Genomic DNA, 7,367 nt, shown 5'->3' on the forward strand with positions numbered 1-7,367 from the left:
AGGAAGGGAGTGGGAAAGAGATATAGAAACATCAATGAAGAGGGAGAATCATCAAAAGACTGCCTCCTGCATGCCCCACACTGGGGATTGAGCCCACCACCTGGGTATATGCCCTGACTGGGAATCAAATCTCCTGATTCATAGGTTTACGCTCAACCACTGAGCCACATTGGCTGGGCAAATTCCTTATTAATTCCTTAATAAGGATCCTAATGTTTTTATTTTCCACTGGCCCTGTAGCTAGTCCTGCTCTCAGACTCAGGATGAGGAGATTCAAATAATATTGTCTGAAGGTCAAGGAACCACAGCTCAAACATTTTTTAAAAAGCCAATGAATGACATGGGTATAGATTTCTTGAATCTCAGTATTCAGAAGCTATTATATCCTGGGACTTAGACAGGGATCAGGTAAGCAGGCTATGAAGTGTGAAAACCAGAAAGTCATCAGAACAGAGACTGATTTGAGGAAAGTCCAGGCTCTCAAATATGTGCTCTTGGAGTCTTTAAAAATTAATATGGAAAATAGTATGGAACCATAGTTAGAAGGTATGGTCTCTGGAGCAGTTTCTTGTCCTCACTTTTATTTCAAATACTAGAGGCCCTATGCACAAAATTCGTGCAAGAGTAGGTAGGTCTCCCTTCCCCTGGCTGCCAGCACCAGCTTCCCTCTTTCATTAATATAACTTCAATACCTTTGTTGCATTTAACAAAATCAACAATATTTTAAAAATTATCTAATGCCAGCTCATGTTTAAGTTTCTCAAATATGTTTTTTTTCCAGTTACTTTGTTCAAGTTAGGGTTCATACAAGTTCTGCATTTATTTGGTGTTGTGATTTAAGTCTTTTTTATTCTATCACATGTCCTCTCACTCCATTTCTTCATGCTATTGATTTGATAACTTTTTGACCACAGCAAATGGGATTACAGTAAAAGCTCAGTTTCTTGATGTAAGAGTTGATAAATAAGTATTTATTTGTGGAATAATTTTTGGTTATTGTCTACATTATTATTATTATTCACACTCATCCTTGTGGCTAGAGAAAGCACTTGTAATTAAGCAGCTTTGGGGAGCCAGAACTGTCTCTTGGAAATCGCTTGACCATAGCGGATCAAAGTACATGACAAATACACTGGTAGATATTTATCCACAGCCAGTTGAAGTGCTCACATGTTGCTCTATCCCCTTCTCTAACCCACTAGAGCACGTGCTCTGTGTAGGACACCTCAGGAACAAAAGGAAAAGTCCTGTAACAGCAAGAAAGATCCAGACTCCTTTCCTTTCCTGGTTCCTATTTCTAAGTACAGGATGCAAGCATGTGGTAGGTAACAAACTAGTACATATTGGCTGCAAACTTCCCTTCTGTCCTACAATGATACAAGGGTGAGATATTTGCCTGACCCATTTACATACGGAGTTTGATTATTCTTCTTTCTGAATTCTTCTTCATTAGTATATGGATCTCTCCTTACAACTTTATGTCAATCATATACTTGATTTCATTCCATAATACTTTAGATTTTACTTTTCTTTGTTACATTTTAAGTCTCCAGTCTTGTTCAACAAAATAAATTTAAGAATCGTATTCATTTTAAGAACAATTCTGTAGGGCTACATTATCGCATTTAAGTAAATGAGATTTACATTTTTACAATTTTTCAAAGAAAAAGAAGAAAAATGTTAAATTATTAAATCTTTTGTCAAAATGCTTTAAAATCTTCTGCTTTTATTTATCAGATATTTTAATTGAAGTTGTTTCTTAGAAAATGAATTCCTTGTGAAGAAAACTTTGAATTCTCCTTTTATCTGTACATTGAACAGCTTATGCATTTTTTATTCCTTTAATTTTAGATGCCAATATTTTACCTCTTGGGTACTTTCTATGTAGAAGATTCACTACGAGAACAATGCTTATTCTGCAATTCTTTATATAAAGGTGAGTAACTATTTTAAAATGATTACAAGCTGATGATCAAAGTCTAATACAAGCTGTTGTACTACAAAGTGGGAAATAACACACTTTGTCAGGAAATGCATGGCCAAGTCTCTTTGCAATCTAGATGATATGATAAGAACACAGAAGTGCATGATTGGGGCATAGCAAGAACTGGCATGTATTATAAAAGTAGACCTTTAAATAGTGAAAAGCTTGTGTTCCAGCCTAATGGAGAGAACTCAGCTCTTGGATCCACAAAATTGGCTAACTTCTGAGAACCAGGAAGTATGTCTTCTCATTGAGTTCTGTCTACCTCTCATAGAGTTCTTATATTGCTGATTTGGTAGAAAACAAAATTGAAAGCACATTATGTCAGTTTGAAATATTATTTTCATCAATCTTTGAACCACACCAGAATTTATCATGTAGCCTAACTTACCCTATATAATAAAGAGGTAATATGCAAATTGACCCTCACACCTTCGCACAAATGGCTGCTCCCATGTGGTCAAAGATGGCTGCCACAAGATGTGGGAAGGGGAGGGTAGTTGTGGGCGATCAGGCCAGCAGGGGAGGGCAGTTGGGGGTGACCAGGCCAGCAGGGGAGGGGAGTTAGGGGTGACCAGGCTGGCAGGGGAGGGCAGATAAGGGCTACCAGACCAGCAGGGGAGGGCAATTGGGGTGACCAGGCCAGCATGGGAAGGCAGTTAGGGGCGACCAGGCCATCAGGGAAGGGCAGTTGGGAAAGTTACTTAGCTTATGTAAGCCACTGTCTCCTCATCTTGAAAATGAGTATAATAATGACACCTCCTTCCTAGAGTTGTTATAAGGATTCAATATGCCCTTTGCAATGTAAATGTAAATGTAAAGCCCTTAGCCCAGTAATCTTCTCATAGTAAGTATTCAATAAGTGTTAGCTAATGTTATGATTATTTAAGACTCAGTTTACTGATCTATACATTCAGTATTGTAATATATACTTTGAAGGGTATTTTGAGGATTAAAATGTAGATTATTTACATAAATATATTAGATTAATAATTGGTTCATAATAAGCACACAGCCAATGTTGCTTCATTTCTTCTTTTTATAAACCACTGCTTAATTAAGATAGGTGTTCATATAAACACTAGGCTTTATGGTTCATAAGTACTTGGTATTCACATCCAATGGGAGACATTCCTGATATCTAGAAATTAGAAGATAATGTATTTCTGGCTGTCTTTTGGGAGTGGGATGCAGGTGACTTAGGAAAGATAAGGCAATTCAATATGCAAAATCATATCCTCAACTGCAAAAAGAAATTTGAAATTACTAACTGCCAATAAATATTAAGTGACTTTAAGGTGGCATTAATAAAATGTCATAAGGAGTGATGTCCTAGCTGTCATAAGGAAAGCCAATTCACACCACATTTTCCACATCCTAAAGGAGATGATGGGGATTTTGTCTCATATTTTCACATCTTTGAGAACAAAGGAATTGTTTAATGATGTTTGCTATAACGCTTTATTTTATATACTAGAGCCCCGGTGCACAAAATTCGTGCACTGGAGGGGGTGTCCTTCAGCCCACCCTGCACCCTCTCCAATCTGGGATCGGGCCTAAACCGGCAGTTGGACATCCCTCTCACAATCCAGGACTGCTGTCTCCCAACTGCTCACTTGCCTGCCAGCCTGATCACCCCCTAACCACTCCCCTGCCAACCTGATTGACTCCTAACTGCTCCCCTGCCAGCCCGATTGCCCCCAACTGCCCTCCCCTGGCTGGTCTGGTCACCCCTAACTTCCCGCCCCTGCTGCAATAGCTTCCTTCTAGAGTCAATTTTCCAAGAGGCTCAGAGTCTTCAGGGCTGTGTGTAATTTGGAGGGGGGAAATATTTTCTATTAAAAGTTTTTCATTATAAATATGTAACAACATTATAGAGCAGTCAGAGTCTTTTCCTGCTGCCATTGGATAGATTAGAGGAGCTAATGTGTAGAAAGGCCTTTCTCACCAGGCACTAAGATCAGGGCTTTGTGTTGCTTTATGCACTCATCTCCATATGAGCCAGAGAGCATAACACCAGTTTACAAGGAAGGAAGCTAGGCATCAGAGAGGTTAAGTGACCCAAGATTTCATAGTTCCCAAGTGGCAGCCTGGGAGTCACAGGCAGAGCCCATCTGTGGTTGTAGCAGGATGCCATGACTTGGGAGAAGCACACATTATGAAGGCTTGGAGGAACTGCACAAGTTTGAGGGCCTCCTGAGTCTCATGCACTACTAGGCCCTTCCATACTGTCAGACTTCTTTAAGCAGCCACACATCTCTGCCTTTAAAACTCTTTCTGGATGCCCTAACCAGTTTTGCTCAGTGGATAGAGCTTCAGTCTGTGGACTCAAGGGTCCCAGGTTCCAGTCCGGTCAAGGGCATGTACCTTGGTTGTGGGCACATCCTCAGTAGGGAGTGTGCAGGAGGCAGCTGATGGATGTTTCTCTCTCATTGATGTTTCTAACTCTCTATCCCTCTCCCTTCCTCTCTGAAAAAAAATCAATAAAAATAAATTTAAAAAAATAAAACTCTTTCTGGAAACCATTTACACGGGCAGTCCTGCTATTAACAAAGTCCCACATCTACTCAAAGCAACCAGCATGGTACATGGGGCCCAGGCCTGCTCCCTTCTCTCCAAATCACTGTGTCAGATGCTTATTCACCTCACACTTCACCTTAGAAACTTCCCAGTTTCAAGACAGGTTCCTGTAAATGCAATTGTGTCTTGGATCATACCCTGGCTGATACTCCTGACCTGCTGGACAAGGCTGTTACACTCTTATCCAGCCTCTTCTGACCCTGAGAAAGCCCACACACAAGATGCACAATCTCTCCGAATCTTCCTTTTCTGCTGAGAGGTCAAAATTATAATACTTACATCCCTCTGTAGAGATAAATTCTATAACTATGTCAAAGCACTTTGAAAAATGTTCAGGTGCCAAACACACCTTACTTATTATCATTGATAGCCCAGAGCACATGGCCATGTTGCTAGAAACAAGAGTAGAGACAGGCATGGGATGTCCCAATAGGTGTAGGGGAAGGGGAACTAATGTTTTCTGAATGGCTACTATACCAGTGGCTTTCCATTTGTTAGGGGTATAGAGAGAGTCCCAATCTTCAATAAGGAGCAAGTTAATAAATAATTACAACACAGAAAATAAGCTCTAATAGATACAAGCAAACAATGGGACCAGCTTTAATTGAGTTATGTCCTCCCTCCACTCCTATAATCCACATGCACCATGCCATAGCTTCAAGGAGCTACATTTATGCAATGTAGTCACCCCTTTCCCCCAGGTTAGTTGGCTCAAAGGTGAAGCTAATATTCACACACCTACTGGCTTGCCACCCCACAGAACCTGAATATCTTCTCTCAGTCCTCTTCTCCACTATTTGTGGTAGGTTTTGAGTAAGGCTTACTCATGCTCAGGTGTGCTTTTGTAATTCTGCACCAGCCTCCTTATTGAAATTGCTATCTGGAGGCCACTGCTCTCCTGCCTCTGGATATGCTGCTGCCACTTTCAGGGTACAGTGCCCTCTGGTCCCCAAGGCTTTATATCCTCACATTGCAAAACATAACTGATATATATCCTCGAGGCCTCAGTGAATGAGAGCAATTCTGAGTTCTGCATAGGTGGGAGAAATACCTCTTTTCCGTAAAGGTTGGATATAATTTTTAGGTGTGCTTAGTTGTTTTGAGTACCAATCCATGTCTAACAAACCACCCACAAACTTAGTCTTAAAATAAGTATCATTTCTTAAGATTCTGTGAGTCAGAAATTAAGGCAGGACAGAACTGCCATAATGGGCAGTTCTTTTGCTCCATGTGATATTGGTTGGGATCATTTATGTGAATTCATTCAGCTGGGTGCTTAGCTAGAACTAGAACATAAAAAATGGTTTCTAATTCTCCAGGGCTTCTTTCCATATGGCCTCTACTTATTGTGCTAGACTGGGATTCATCATTACATGATATCTGGCTTCCATACCAGAGTTTTCCAAAAAGGAGAACACAGAAGCTGACATACCCCTTAAGGACTGAACTCAAAAGTCCCAGAATATCACTTCCACCATGTTCTATTAGTCAGAGCAGGTCACAAGGCCAGCTCAGTTTCAAAGAGACTCCTTCTCTTACTAGTAATGTGAGTAGCGTCATGTGTATCCAGAAGAGAAAGAATGGTTGGTGGCGGTATTTGAAGGCTAGCACTATAATAAACCAATACCATGCTGACTTCTCCATCATCTTATCCCTCTTCTCACATCCTATGGAGGCACTGAGCAAACCTTTCTCTTTCCCCATGCATGTCGATACATACAAGAGGTATCAGTGCATGTGTGTTTGATGTAAATATTATCAATGTAGTGGTGTTACAAACACCCATATTAAGCATGCACAGCTAAAACTTCTGAGTTTTAGCTCAGCAGATACTTGAGATACTCCATACTAAGTAGTTTAACATTTCTCATTTCATTTGTTTCTTAAAACCAATGAGGGGCATATTATTCTTTACACATAAGAACACAGATTCAATAGGATAATCTAGTAAATGAGTGAGCTGCAACCTCATCCTTTGTCCATCTAAACCCAAAGCCCATGTTCTTGACATTGCACTTCACTGCCTCTCTTCATTATTAATTATTCTTAGAATAATTATGAAAGTAGTTCTTACTTCATTCATTAAATATTTGTTGATTTTTTAATATAGAAAAATGTTCTTTTAATATATTTTAGGGCAGCTCTTTTTTAGTGAGTTTAAAGCACTGTGAATGAATCTATGGCCTTAACTCTATAAATAGAAAATTTATTGAATAATAATTGAAAGGTTTGATTTTAATCAAATTTATCTCCTATTAGTCATTTTCATTACATTCTAAAATATTGGGATATTCATTTTTTAAACAAGTCACTGTGTAGGCAGACTTTAGCTAAGCAGTATAAACAAAATCCATGGTTTAGCATCGAGATTTATTTATTGAGGCCCCAAAATGTCCTTAGGATGCTTGTAGGTGCTGAGGGACTATATAACACTTATAGGTTTTTTCCCTTTAGAAGCTTATAATCTAATTTAAGAAGACAAACATACCCATGAAACAGTTAAGTAACAAATGATGGTCATGTAAAATTAAGTGAGTTATAGATGGAAAAGACACCCTGAGTTTACCCTCAGTGCTGGATGGAGTGATGAAAACATAAGAGGATTTGTCAGCTGGGACTTTTAGAGTAGAAAGAACCTAGATGTGCAAAAGAGATGGGGAAGAGAAGATAAAACCCAAAACATAGCCGGTAGCTCACAGAAGGAGTTTAAATCAACACTTTTATTGAAAGAAAGTAACAAAGCAGGGGCAAGGAGAAGTTTCCTGAAATTAGCCAGTGTAGTTGGATAGTTCTCTGAACTTCA

Source organism: Myotis brandtii, unplaced genomic scaffold, assembly GCF_000412655.1.
Source record: "Myotis brandtii unplaced genomic scaffold, ASM41265v1 scaffold110, whole genome shotgun sequence".
Classification (NCBI taxonomy): domain Eukaryota; kingdom Metazoa; phylum Chordata; class Mammalia; order Chiroptera; family Vespertilionidae; genus Myotis; species Myotis brandtii.